We start from the raw sequence: 13,684 nt of genomic DNA, 5'->3' as shown, positions 1-13,684 counted from the left end.
TTCTGGCTCCTGAGATAATATTGAAATGCAGGGCATGATATGTTTAGCTACCTGGTGGAGAAGAAGTGGATACACAAATATTTGATGGTCTTTTCTCTGGGAAAATTCTGATTGTGCTCTTCTCCCTGGATTAGACTATCTTAGAGAACTTGCTTTGGGACAGGCCTCTATGCCACTGAGGCAGATCACCTGAGGGCAGCAGAGAACACTGGTCTCTCTTCCTGGAGAAGCTCAGGATGTTAGGTTACTCAACAGCTCTTTTAGAAAGTGCCTCACTGCCTGTGTGACATTCCCAGTTGTCTTTGCTGTTACTTCTGTGGTGACTTTTGGGTCTATCAATGCAGGCCATATGATTTTGTTACAATTAATCAACCCTGTCATTGGAATGCCAAAGCAGCCATGAATGGCTGTGGTTGTGTTCCAAGAAAACTTTATCTAGCAAAACAAGTGACGGGCCAGATTTGGCCTGTGGGCTGTAGTTTGTGAACTCCTGCTCCAGAGTCCAGACTGTCACCTTCATGAAGACAAGGCACTGTGCTTACGAAGTTCAACCTTGGGTCCCCAGCATGCAACAGACACACCATAAATACTTACTAAGTTAAGCTGAGTTCCATGAGTTTATTATACTCATGGGGTAACATCTGAGAAGGAGACAGAGTGGCTAGCCTTGGCGAAAAATTAGAGCATTTTGGAAGAAAATGTTTATGGCTTAATGATTTGGGACAATTTATGACAATTCCTGTTGAGTTTTGTTAAGCTTTGTTGAACTCCCCTGTGAAACTTTTCAAACATTCATATTAAGTTTTGTGTGTATGTATTTGTGGGTGAGAGATAACAGGAGAGGCAGAGACACAGGGAAACAGAAAGAGAAAGAGAGAAAGATTTTCTGTAGTTTTCATTTGCCTACACCTATATAAATATAGAGCAGTGAATAGGATTCCCATAACTAGTCCATCAGTGAGTTCATTTATGAAAAATGCGTTGTCAGTTGACTAGACTGCCCAGCCTATTTAGGCAAACCAGTGCAGTGGTAAAGTCATGTAAATAAAACCTCTGCTTCTGAGTGGTTCAGAATGGATTTGTTAGAAGAAATATATGTTGGCTCTTTAAGGTTTGCATCGGTGGGCATGAGAAGCAGGTATCAGCAGTAAATGCCAATGGGCAGTTGGCAGGCTACTGGGTAGGAAGTGAAGGTTCACAGGCATTGCATCATGGCCTCAGTTAGGACCAAGCAACCCCAGGGATGAGAACACAGAGACAATGACCAGCGAGTATTTTCAAAACAAAACAGAACAAAACAGAATACATGGGAAGTTCTATGAAGAAATCACTCATGCATATAGTGACATAGAAATCTTGGCTGGAATCCATTTTCACTTCTCCTCTTTGGTCAAATGCATCAATCTTATTTTTTTTTTTTATAAATTTTTTTTATTTATTTATGATAGTCACAGAGAGAGAGAGAGAGAGGCAGAGACATAGGCAGAGGGAGAAGCAGTCTCCATGCACCAGGAGCCCGACGTGGGATTCGATCCCGGGTCTCCAGGATCACGCCCTGGGCCAAAGGCAGGCGCTAAACCGCTGCGCCACCCAGGGATCCCCATCAATCTTATTTTTAATCCAAGTCTATTCATCAGTTGCAATACAGAGACATCTTTTATTGTGAATTAGCTCTTCTCTCCCTACAGGAGCTTAGGATTCCAAGATTCCGCTGTCCTGAATGTGGAAAGGACACTGTGTGTGACCCCAGCATTCTGGGCTTCAGCAAGTCTTTAGAAGGAGTCCATAATACCCAGAAATATCTAACTAACTAGGACTGCCATTCTGAAGCAGGCGCGGTGCAGAACATTTCATCTGAAACCCTTCCTTGACTTTGGTTGGAGGCTTTGCACACACATGATGACCTGTGGGCTCAAATGGCCTCTGGAAAAAGACCTGCTGCTGTGGGGCCCTGGTGTGGACACAACACAGAGAGAGGAGGGCAATACTGGAAAGTCATGTTTATGAGCAGTGGGTCACTGTACATTATGTGATCACGGTGATCTGTTATTAGCGACAAGCTTTCCGAACAAGAGGAACCATGACAGAACAGCAGGAAGGGGATTTTAAAGTTTTAACAGAAAACTAAAATTGCTTCGGAAAATGTAAACTGTTATCCTTTCTCCACGTGTGACTTTTAAATTGAATTTCTCTTAGGCAATGAGTTATTGTTTTATCTGGGACAGAGCATGGAGGGGTCTGAATTTTTAGGCTCCCAGCATTTCCTTGTAGGATTGTTAATGTAAGTCCCTTGGGAAACACACTTTTCCATGCATGTGTCCCGGATTGTCTTCCTTTCCCTCCTCCTCCCACCCCTTCTCCTTACCGCAGAGGTAGCAATCCTCCTGCTATTAGCAAGATGTCTATTATAGTGTCATTAAAAAAGCCATAGTCAGTGCGAGGAATGACTCATGTCATGGAGGACTTAATAATTCACTGTAATAAAAGTATAAAGTTTTATGATAAACCACTCTCAGGGGAGTTAAATATAATCCTTAGCGGGTCACACACTGACTACAAAGCTTACATTTGTAATGGTAATTTGAATTTACTACATTGCCTTTAGTTTTTAAGCGTTTGTGTGTCATTAGACCTTATAAATTGATTTATATGTTTCAACTCCAGTATAATTCTGCATAAAGGTACAATAAATTTTATGGATTGGAGATATGGCATCTAAAACATTTTAATAAAATTATTGTTCTAAATTCACTTAAATGGCATTGATGAAAAGCTGCAGCAAAGATGCCAACATTTCAGAACTTTCAGGAATTGGATGAGGTGGGAGTGGCAGCTGCAGGTAGGAAGTTGCTGGGTGTAATCCCCACTTCCTTCTCTTGCTGTGTTAGCCATTCGGCCTGCCCTGTGGGGACATCAAAGCTCTGGATGATGCACGGATGATGAGTTTGCAGGAGAGAGAAGCCCATTGCATCCCTCGGAAGGACCTATCTGTTCTCTGTAGAACCAAACAGAATTCTGTCTTTCTAAGGAAATGAAAAGAAGCTTGTCCAAGCCAGCAGCTTTCCTACTAGAAAGTGAGAGCAGATCATCCATTGCTTCATGTATTTCCTCCTCCCTTTCTGAAGGAAGGACATTGAGAGGGAAACAACAGCATCTGCCCCAAGAATGTGATGGCAGGGGCTGCTCTGGGGCCTGCCTCCCAGGCCTTTGGTCTCAGCAGCTGTACTTTTGAGGAACGTCTCTCAGCCACACTCTGTCTTTCCTTCTATTATCAGAAAAATAAAGGTCAAATAAACTGGATTATGAAAAATGAAAACTAAAACCCAGAAAAACAAAACTCTTGTTTATTTCACAGGCTTGGATCCAAATGGCACAAGTTCAAGCTCTTGAAAGGAAAGGAGGGAATGGCCCCTCTCCATCCCAAATCCTCTTATTAACTTTTTACTTTTTCTCATTGGTATTATTTCAGCTAGCCAGCTAGGAGAGTGAGTTGTGATTAATTATATTTTCCTTCTGACTTTGCAGATTCAGGGGCGATTGCTCACTGGCTCCTGTCCTGTGAGAACTTTGTTTACATTTGGCAGTGTGCTTTTAAGTCACTGAAAGCAGCACTGATTTTGGCTAAAAATACTTGATAAACTCTACCGTCTGTTTTAGGCTCTCAATAATCACTGGCTTTTTTTTTTTTTTCCTTTTTGAATGCAGCTTCCTCCAATGCTGGTATAATTTCAGTGCGATCTTCAAAAACCCCTTTTGTCTAACCCTGTGTATAGGCTTTCCCGTAAGGAACTTAAAGGTCCCGTTCCTCTCTGGTGGGCAGTCCTCATGGTATTCCCTGTAGCCCTCACACATTAGAAAAGCTTTATCCCCTCACGGAGAGCAGGTTTTCTGTTAGGAAAGCACCGAAGTAAACCTCCAGGGGCCCTGGGGACTCAGTGGGTGTGTCACTGTTAAATGACCCAGCCAGCTGGACAGGTGGAGGTACAATTTACTGGAAATATATTAAAAGTGTCTTGGGAAATGATTCTTAAAAATGTTCCCACTGCTGGTGTGATGCAGATTAGAACCCCAGTGTGCAACTGAGAAAAATTAAATTGTAACAAGAAACCCCTGATGGTACAATGATGGCTTGTGGGGAGGAGGGTGGAATTCAAGGAACTGGAGGGAGAAAATTCAGCCTCTATGGTCTTTCTGCCCAGGCCCAAGCCAGGTCTGTCTGCACAAGGAAGGGAGCCTGATGGGCCTGGGCTCCTCCCTCTGACAACTGACATCTGTGTGCACTTCCCAGGTAGTGGAGGCGTCAGACTCTGCATTCTTCTTTCTCTTCACCCTGCCCCTTCGTGACATCTCAAGGGAACCAGGGCAGCCTTATGCATAGACAGATTTGGCAGCCACTTGTATGATGTGATTTGTGCAGAGGAAAAAGATTTCTGGCTGGCATGGCCACCTTTCAACTTGTTTTTTTTCTCTCTAAAACAAGAACTCTCCAAGAATCCCTATTTAAAATGCAAATGGCCCAGAGAAAGGGAATAGACATTCATCAGTCATCAACACACCACGGTGAGAATTAGTGTCATCGGAATTTAGCAAGCTGAACAATCAGGATCTAAAAAGTTGGACCAGAATGTAGGAATTTTGATGAGAAGAAAGAATTTCTTTGGAGTTGCTTAAGACAAGCAAGCCAGAATGGCACACTGCAGGGGAGGCCTGGGGTCACCGTGAAGGGTAGAGAAGACTTGGGGTGTGGGGAGCACAAAGAACGAAGAAAGAGACTGTAGCAATGAGATGTGGGGGAGCATCAAAGTGAATTTGTCTTGAGTAGTTCTACAAATTTTGTCACGTGGAGTTTTGTCCTAGAGCTCTCTTCTGGTATCTCTGGAATTTTCTTAGTCCATTGACAAATGGCCCTGGGCCCATTAAATACTAAAATAAAATTTTATGAAATCTATATGACAAATATAAAAATATGCAAAGTACTTTCACATATGCCCCCTTGATTCTTCCCTTCCCTTCCCTTCTCTTTTTTTAAAGATTTTATTTATTTGACAGAGAGAGAGAGCACAAGCAGGGGGAGCAGCCGGCAGAGGGAGAGGGAGAAACAGGCACCCAGCTGAGCATGGGGCTGGATTCCAAGACCCTGGGATCATGACCTGAGCCAAAGGCAGAAACTTAACCAACTGAGCCACCCAGGTTCCCCCTGCCTTGATTTTTTTCATGTTTGGAGTGGCACATAGTAGATGGTTAATAAATAGTTATTCGGATGAACTGAATATGTGGAACTGGTGTTAATAGCATTCCCATTTTGTGGATGAGGAAACTGAGCCTCAGAAAGGTTAAATGAATTGCCCAAGATTAGGCAACTAATCAGTGTTGAAGCCTCTTTCCACTCTTAGTGCCCCCAGTTTCATTAGGACCCCACTTTGGCTTGCCCTCTTTAAGTTGAGCCAAAGCAGTGCTTTCTGCTTTATAATTCTGACTCCTGGGACCAGCTGTCCTCTGTTGGTTCCATCTGGGAATAGTATTGGGTGAGGCTCTCTGTGCTCCATTTTATTAAAACAGGTCCAAGGAGAGAAATTGAGTGTAATTGTGAGGGAACTCTTTGGCCTTTTAATTACAGCCTACTGAGTCTGCTGAACTTCTGGGTTTCCAGCTGCCCAACCAGATAGGCTTTTCCAGGCAACTTGAACTTTGGACAGTATTTCATTTGGAAGTAATTCCTATCCAGTTTAAGACTAAACTGGGATCAATGGTCCTTTCTTCCATCATGAGTGAGGAGGCACAATTATTGGGACCACTGCTTGAACCAAGAGTTGGGGTTACAGAGGACCAAGGTCAAACACTTACATGACCCAGAGGATGAGCTGGTGGAGAAAATGCCCTCAGTATTCTTGAGTGGCAGCCAAAAGCCGGAGGCCACAGAGCTGGATGGTAAAAGGAAGACTTAGAGTGGCATGATGGAGGAGGAACTGGGGTGATGAGGTCTATCTACACTGGTGAGTGCTTGCATAATAGACTGACCATGGATGGCCTTTGGAGCATCAGACTGGCTTTAAGTAGAGAGTCGAGATAGTTATACTATATGCAAATTGCCCAACTTTGACCACAAAACTTTGTCTCTCTCATTCTATTCCTCTCGGTGTGCCTACCCACCAACCCAATCTGGGCCATCCTTGTCTCTGAGATGTGGAGAGTCACTCTTTCTAGACCCCGAGTAATCCAGTGGCTCTTTGAATGGGATTCTCTACATCATTCTGTCCTTTTTTATTATGGACTCAGTTTGATCCCAAAACATTCATAGATAATTCTCAAACGCTCCAGCTGAGCCACAAGAATGATATTTCTTAGGGTTACTATTTCTTTGAATACATCATGGCTTAATTATTTCATGCTATTTCTTTTGAAGTATCACAAATCATATGTTGTTCTTTTTTTTTTTTTTTACTCTGTGTGTGCGTAGGTGTGTCTGTAATGTGTAACAACTGAATGTGTGTGGAGGAAGAAAGTGTGTGACCCTCTAGGCCTGCACCATCCCACAGTTGGAGCTATTAGCCACTTACATGCACAATTAACCAGCTGATTCTTAGATTGAAGGCTGAGGGAGCTAATTGCAGGTACAAAAATTGCACCCAGATAAAAAGAGGTTGGTCTGGAAATTTAATCTTTAAGCCTTCTTCTTCAGGGTGACTAGGTACTATGTGTGTGTGTGTGTGTGTGTGTGTGTGTGTGTGTGTGTATACATATATATGTATATATATGTATTTATTTTAGGTTGACTCATCTCCCTGCTTTGCTTTCATCATGATTACTAATGGCATCCAGTGGAATCCTCTATTTATGTCATAAATAACTTCTACCAAATTACATTCCATTTAAGTTCTAACACAAAGGTCTGTTGCAGACTCTTTCTCTTTTTATAGTGAATTTTCTACTAAATCTGAAATCCTGCAATAATTTATTGGAAAAATATGAATGGTGTGTGTGTGTGGTATGTGTGTGTATGTACGTATTTGTGTTGAATATCTTACTAAGAAGTGTATCTGGGAAGGGAATTCATGTTTATTGGTAGCCTGCCTTGTACTGGGTACCTTCATCCATTATCTTATTTATCTTATCAATAACCCAGTGAGATTGGTGGGTTATTTCCGTTTGATATGTGAGATTACTGAGGTTCTACAGAGTGCAGTAACCTGCCTGGGATTATGCAACTAATCTTAGGTATACTTGATGCCAAGTGCTGGCTCTTTGCATTGCTCAACATGACCTTTCAGCTTCATAAACTTCCATGAGTTGGATGAACTCCATTCTTAACATCTTTGTGTAAATATGAAATGCTATAGTTCAAAATAGTTCTCTTTACACTGTCTCTGGAAGTTAGAGCTGGTGATAGTAAGACTAAACAGATCGACTCAGACTGCATATGTTAAACATACCGTCTAGGCTTCACGTTCAGGCTTTTCCACAGTGGCACACAGTGATGCTGAGGAAGCGTCTTTGGGATATTCTCCTCTATGTGGCTCTCTTCCATCTGTCACAACCGTTTCTCTGGCATTCCTGCCTCATCCTACCCTCTGGACGCGTTGGGATTTTTCCCTTCTCTGAGGACATCCCCGTTCAGCTCTGCCCTCCCCAGGTAGAGTTCCGTGATCTGGATCTTCCCATTCTCATTCAGCTACTTCCAACAAAAGCACAACTCCAATGTTCTAGTCCCCTAGGCTACGCTGTATGTTTTCTAGTCAGTTAATAAAAGCATTCCACAAGAACGTGGAGATTTGTGACATTAATGGATTAATAAATTATGATGTAGCCACTATATCCCACTATCAGTTTCCTACTTGGAAAAATGAAGGGGCGGGACTGGAGAAGCTCTACGATCCAATCTTTGTCAATTTCATTTTCAGTCTATGATCCATGAACCTCCACACGTTATTCTTAAATTTTGACAGGGGCCTTCCTTACATAATGGGGCTTAATTAAATGAGTCCTCTTCCCTCTTCCCCTTAAGTGGAATGCCCGGGGTTAACGCTTGGCGGTCTCCCCTCTCCTGGGGGATCCCTATGACCGCACATTTATACTAATGACCCCTAAATCTATGTTTCCAGTCTGCCTCTGACCTTGGTCACTAGACGTCGACATGTTATTGTCTATTGGCCAGTTACATTTGGGTTTTCTATAGTCCCCTGAAATTTAACTAACTGTAGAATAAAATCATCATTTCCATAACTCTCCCAAGCTGCTCTTCCTTACTTCTTCACTGTTAATGAATGATGTCACTCTCCTTGTTACCCACTGGAGAAATTTGCTCCAGTCTTACATTCTCTTCCTTCCTCACCTTCATAACCATTCCAGTCAGTACATGCTTATTCATCTTAAACTTCTCTTTCATCTGTCGAATGCTTTTAACTCCCCAGAGTAGCCCTTGTCGGTTTTCTTAGAAATTGTTGTAAAGACAGGGTTCCCATAACCTAGTGCTGTTGTATGCCATGGGTATTCTGCAGGGTCAGTGGAAAAAGCAAATAAGGTAAGGAACATAGATGTGTTGTACAAAATTTAAAGTCTTCTAGTGTGCTCTCTTATTTGTTGCATTCTATAAAGACAAAGAGTTGATTCTGGCTTCTTGAGTCTTTGTGCTACTTCCTGTGTCTAGAATGTTCCCCTTCCTCCCCTCTTCTTTTAAAAATGATAACCATTCCTCAAGGCCTAGCACAAGCCCATGTGTTCCAGGAGCATAGTCTAACCATGTCTTCCCTCTTTAACATGCCTTCCTTCTAGTCACCAATGCTTCCACCCTTTGCTCTTACTTGTTTATACTCTTGAACTGCTATATGATTTCCTGGTTCATGGCTGGTTCTTCATGATCAGGTTGTAAGGTCATTTGAGGACAGAGGCCATATCTCTGTTTTTTTCTAAAGCACATGAGAAGGTGCTCAAAAGCACTGGATGGATGGGTGGATAGGTAGGTGGGTGGATGGATACTTGAGTGGACCTCCATTTGATTTGGCTTGGGATGATAAATCTGGCACATGCTATCTGTATGAGAAGGATTCCAGCATCCCTTTGTCACAGAAGTTCAGCCATCCAGGCAAAGGAACAGCGTAAATGGATGCTGAACCCCTGATTCCACTCAGGGTCAGAGGACATGAAGCTACTGGAATTACCATGAGCCAGTACATTTATGACCCCTTTCACGCCTACTCCTTTTCTTTCTTTCATGGTGGACCAGGAAGAGGTTGCGCAGCCAGGGGTACAAGGTAGGGTAGTGTGCAAGGTGAGTCTGTAAGCCGGCACGGCAGTGTGTATGTGCCTCTCACTAGCGAGCACATCACAATTTGTGGCCTATTGTTTCCTCCGCCCACATGGGCGCATTCAGCACTTCCCCCGCAAATGTGGTCAGTGTCCTCTCTTGCTTATCCAGATGCACAATTGGACAATAAATGAGACCAGGGAAAATCCACAGTGCCAGAGGTCTTCGTTCATTGCTGATTTTTAAATGAACTTTGATGCATAGCATGAAAAGAGCCATTAGCAGGAGAGAGTTTAAACTGCATTAGAAGAGGGGAGAAAATTGTCCAGCATTTGGTCAGTCCGCCAAGGTAAAAAGGAGTGTGGGGCGGGGGCAAGCTATTAGGGAAGGGAGGACTTCTGTGCACAATAGTGCTGAAGAACATGCGCGGGGTGGGATAAAGTGCTGGTGCCGGCCTAGAGACAATGCATAAATGTGCGCAGAGTTACCAGGCAGGAGGAAAATTCTTTCTTTAGAGTCAGAAACATTACAAATGCCTTCTTGCTTCCCTCTCTCTTCTCCCAACCGTGCCTCCTCCTTCCTTTGATTCTCCGTCTGTGGAACTTAAAGAATATTTGAGGTGCTTAAAGGAGGCCTTCGACTACTGTTTAACAAGTCGATACTAATTATTGTTTAGCACTGGATTATGGGCCGGATCATGGAATTAAAACAGAGCTGTTAGGACACCTTTGTACCTGGCATAGAGTTAATGAGCACATGCCGGGTTCCCTGCATTAACTGCCAAGCTGGTTTACTATTTTATTTCAGTGGCACAGAAACAAAATCTAATAGGTCGTTTTACTTTTATCTTGATGCTTGCTTTCTTCATTAGCAGAATGTGAAAGCTTCATTGTAATGTTTATCATAAATTGGGATTTTTTTTTGTTTGTTTTTAGTTTTGTTAGTTTTTCAGTTAGTTGGTTTTCTGCAGTGTGGTATGTATGTTGGAGGAAGAAAGTAGACAAGGAAATTTGGCATCAGCAAAAGGTATTGGATTAATAGTATGAGCAGAGAAGGCGATTGACCTCCTGAGACCATGGATGGTGACTGGACTCCCTCATGACTGTGTGCATGCATGGATTATGGATGTAGAATGCAGACACTGGAGACAGAGAGAGTGAAAGAGAGAGAGAGAGAGAGAGAGAATATGTGGGTATAGTATAGAAGTGTACATTTCTAGAAGTGGGAGGGCAGGGTTTCTGACTCCAGGCCCAGTCGTTTGGGGTCTCTTTGTAAGGTCTCCATAGCTAGGACAATATGGGGGAAGGAAGGAAGCTGGGAGGAACAGGGCCACGTTATGAACGATCTGTTCGCCCTGATTAGATGTCCAGCTGGGATGGGGACCAGACTTTTCATAGCCACTTAATTCACCAGATCCCTGAGCAACTAAATGGTCATGGCTTTGGGATCCTGCTGACTGGATTGAGACTTGAACCAGTGACCCGTAAGCGAGAAATGCTATTTGCTGTTGCTAGGTGCATGTGCTGTTTAGCTTGACCCTCTCACCACCACCCGCCACAGGTTCCTCAAAATTAACATTTAGACATGTTTAGCACTGAAACGTGAGGTGCAGGTGACTGTCCCACTAAACCTGGTGATCAGACCTAAAGGTGATTTTAAAAGCTTTGGGGAAATGGTTGGTAAAAATATATTATTTGTATAAATTCAGTAAGTTTTAATTTTCTTATGTGAAAATGAAGCAGAGGAAATACTCTGTGCATAAGTGAAAGTATGTAAAAGATAACATATAGTTTTAATAACACATTCTATTTTTCTTCCCGGTGTTGCTTAGTTCAGTAATTTACAGTTTTGGAGCTGCTTCATGGGAACTAGCAGTCCATTAAGATGTGTATGTTATGCAGCTGTTATTATATGTAATATCTTTTTTTTTAAAAAAAGCTCTTAATCTTTAACCTCACTATTGCATAAAGGTGCGAGGGATCAATTACAGATAAAAAGAGGGGAGATCTCAGAGGACTTGCAAACTTATTGGCAGTTTCTCAAGATACAATACTGAGTCTGTATATATTGGTATTAAGTTTTCCATGGCTCAGACAAGAAGAAACGTAATTGATTTTATTTGAAAGGAAGAGATGGGGCCAAAGGGGGACTTGCGGTCTCCAGTTTTTGCTTTCAGCCCTTATAAAGTAAGCATGCTTACCAGAGGTGTTTAATGGTGTACTCAGTCTGTTTTTTTTTTTTTTAATACAAGTGTGAATGGATGCCTCAGGCTAAGCAAGCTCCACCTCTCAGAACCTCAGAGGCTGTGGGAATGATCCCTGCCCTCCCGACCCATCCTTAATTGGCCTATAGTCCAAGAAGCAATTAAAACTAAGGGTCTGATTCATAAAATGTGAACATGCCATTTAAATGTGTGCAGGGGGATTCCTGTTCATAATGCTGGGATAGAAACAGCAAGGACTTTATTTTTATCCTCTCAGCCTACCTTTCATAAATTTACTCTTCTTTTCTCCTCTGGGCCCTAAATGGCCTTCATCCTTTATTTATTTATTTATTTATTTATTTATTTATTTATTTATTTATTTGATAAATCTAAAGCCAGCTTTCAGGGCAAAGGTTAGACTTAAGTCCTTGGGTATATATTACAACGGCCCAATGACCTAGTCCCCACTTTGCCTCCCTAGGCTGGACATTTTAATCGTGATTTTTTTCCATATCTATTCCTATTATTTAACCATTTTAATATTTTCCCCAACAGCATTTGGGAAGAAAACTCTAGAAACTGAGTCCAGCATTGCTGTCTGCAGAGACTGCAGTTAAGGGAAAGCTGCCAGACCTTGCCAGAGATAAGCTTCAGAAATGAGCTGGGGGAAGAGAAAGTACCCCTGAATTCCACGATGTTTAATTATAATACCAGGGAAACCCTAATTTGACAATCACTATTTACGTTTTCCCACAATTTATACACTCTGTACTCTCAGCCCTCTACCCCACGCTATTAAGTTCCTCGTGTTGCTAATACACTGAGTTTCTGAAATCAGTACAGAAGTTCTGTTAAGTTGAATATGATTCTTGGGAAGCATTTCATATATTTTTCTGTTGTTTGTTTTAGGACTGACTCAGAAACAGAGAGAGTCTGTTATAGGAGATACTAATTAGGATCTAGAAATCATATATTTTAGCTTAACCACAATTCCAAGCACAGGAGTCCATTCAAGATGCCTTTTAGACTAATGTCCAACCCTAGGAAAGAATCGTAATAATATGCCCTTGAGAATTTTGTGCTAGCTGTCTGAGACAACTAAGTTGACAAATAATCACTTGATTCCGTTCTTGTGTTTGCTTTATCTAATAAACAATAGTCTTATTCTTTATTATTTCCTACAGTTTGTGTTATACTGCTATTCACAAAGTTTCAATTTATATTCCAGAATGGTGCTATAGGCCTCATTATCCTGGACTCCTCTTTTAGCTTTTCCAATAGGGCAGGGGGTTATCCGGTACTTTAGCCTAGTTAAAGGCTGCATCTACACCACACCGAACAACCAGGCAGAAAGTGAAAAAATTCAGTCCGTCTCCCAGATGGCCCCAGATGCATGGCATTGTGTAGACCGAAACAGCCAGATGGCTGAATGGATTTTTCACTTTCCATCTGGGTGCGTGACATGGTGGAGATGCAGCCAAAGTCTTCAGCCAAAAGAAAATGCCAGCCAAGGAGATGAGGTATTGCTACTTTCCAGGCACCTAATTCCTGCTGGGTGGTATTGTGACCTTGGATTAATTTATTCTTCCAAAGCAGGTCACTCTTCTGGGAACAATGATTGTCAACCTCTAGAAATAAAGAGGGAGGCAGACAGACCCAGAGAGACTTGTAGAGAGTACCTCATTTGCTTTCTTGCGAGGACGGGTAAGAGACCCGTCGTGTGGCGTGAGTGTTGACCCCTGAGGAAGGTCCCCTCCTTCCAGGTCTCTAGAGGTCAGCAAGCTGGAGGCACTACAAAACTCCAAGTGAAAATGAGAACATCAAGGGGCTTGCTGTCCATCATGGGCATCACTAAATCTCTTTGAACAACCCTGGGCAGTGAATTATGGCAGCATGGAATTGACTTACAGTTTATTTCTAGTAACAGGCAGTTACTATGTCAAATCTGAAACCATTCAGAAAGGCCTATAAAAATATATGACAAAGTAACAGGCTACCTCTAGCTCCTTTTAGCATGTTTATGAGTTTAAACTGCACTGAGCTTGTGTTTATAGAAACAAATACCGGGATTTCTTACGTCCTATTCTTCCTCTTTCTCTCTGCCCTGCAATCAGCTCTTTTGTGACCGTGGGCTGGTATCCAAGACCTTCCGAATGTTTGAACTCCCAACTGGAGTTGCTGTTTTCTTCAGAGGCAGTCTTATTGATGAGCATACAACTTGTCTTTTCCTGGACTAGTTG

At 42.3% G+C, this 13,684-nt stretch overlaps 1 long non-coding RNA gene across 1 annotated transcript; it reads right to left on the bottom strand.

Annotated features, from left to right (window-relative positions):
* Positions 1-2,747: 2,747 nt before the first annotated feature.
* LOC140600295 (uncharacterized) lies at positions 2,748-7,630 on the bottom strand. The gene is made up of 3 exons (XR_012003562.1): positions 7,431-7,630; positions 5,845-5,921; positions 2,748-2,902 (listed from the first exon to the last, which is right to left on the bottom strand). It is a non-coding gene; the product is annotated as an uncharacterized lncRNA (long non-coding RNA).
* Between the last annotated feature and the right edge of the window lie 6,054 nt (positions 7,631-13,684).

This window comes from Canis lupus, chromosome 11 (assembly GCF_048164855.1).
Source record: "Canis lupus baileyi chromosome 11, mCanLup2.hap1, whole genome shotgun sequence".
Taxonomy (NCBI): Eukaryota; Metazoa; Chordata; class Mammalia; order Carnivora; family Canidae; genus Canis; species Canis lupus.
The sequence above is the reverse complement of the archived record's forward strand: the minus strand, read 5'-3'. Positions and strand labels throughout refer to the sequence as shown.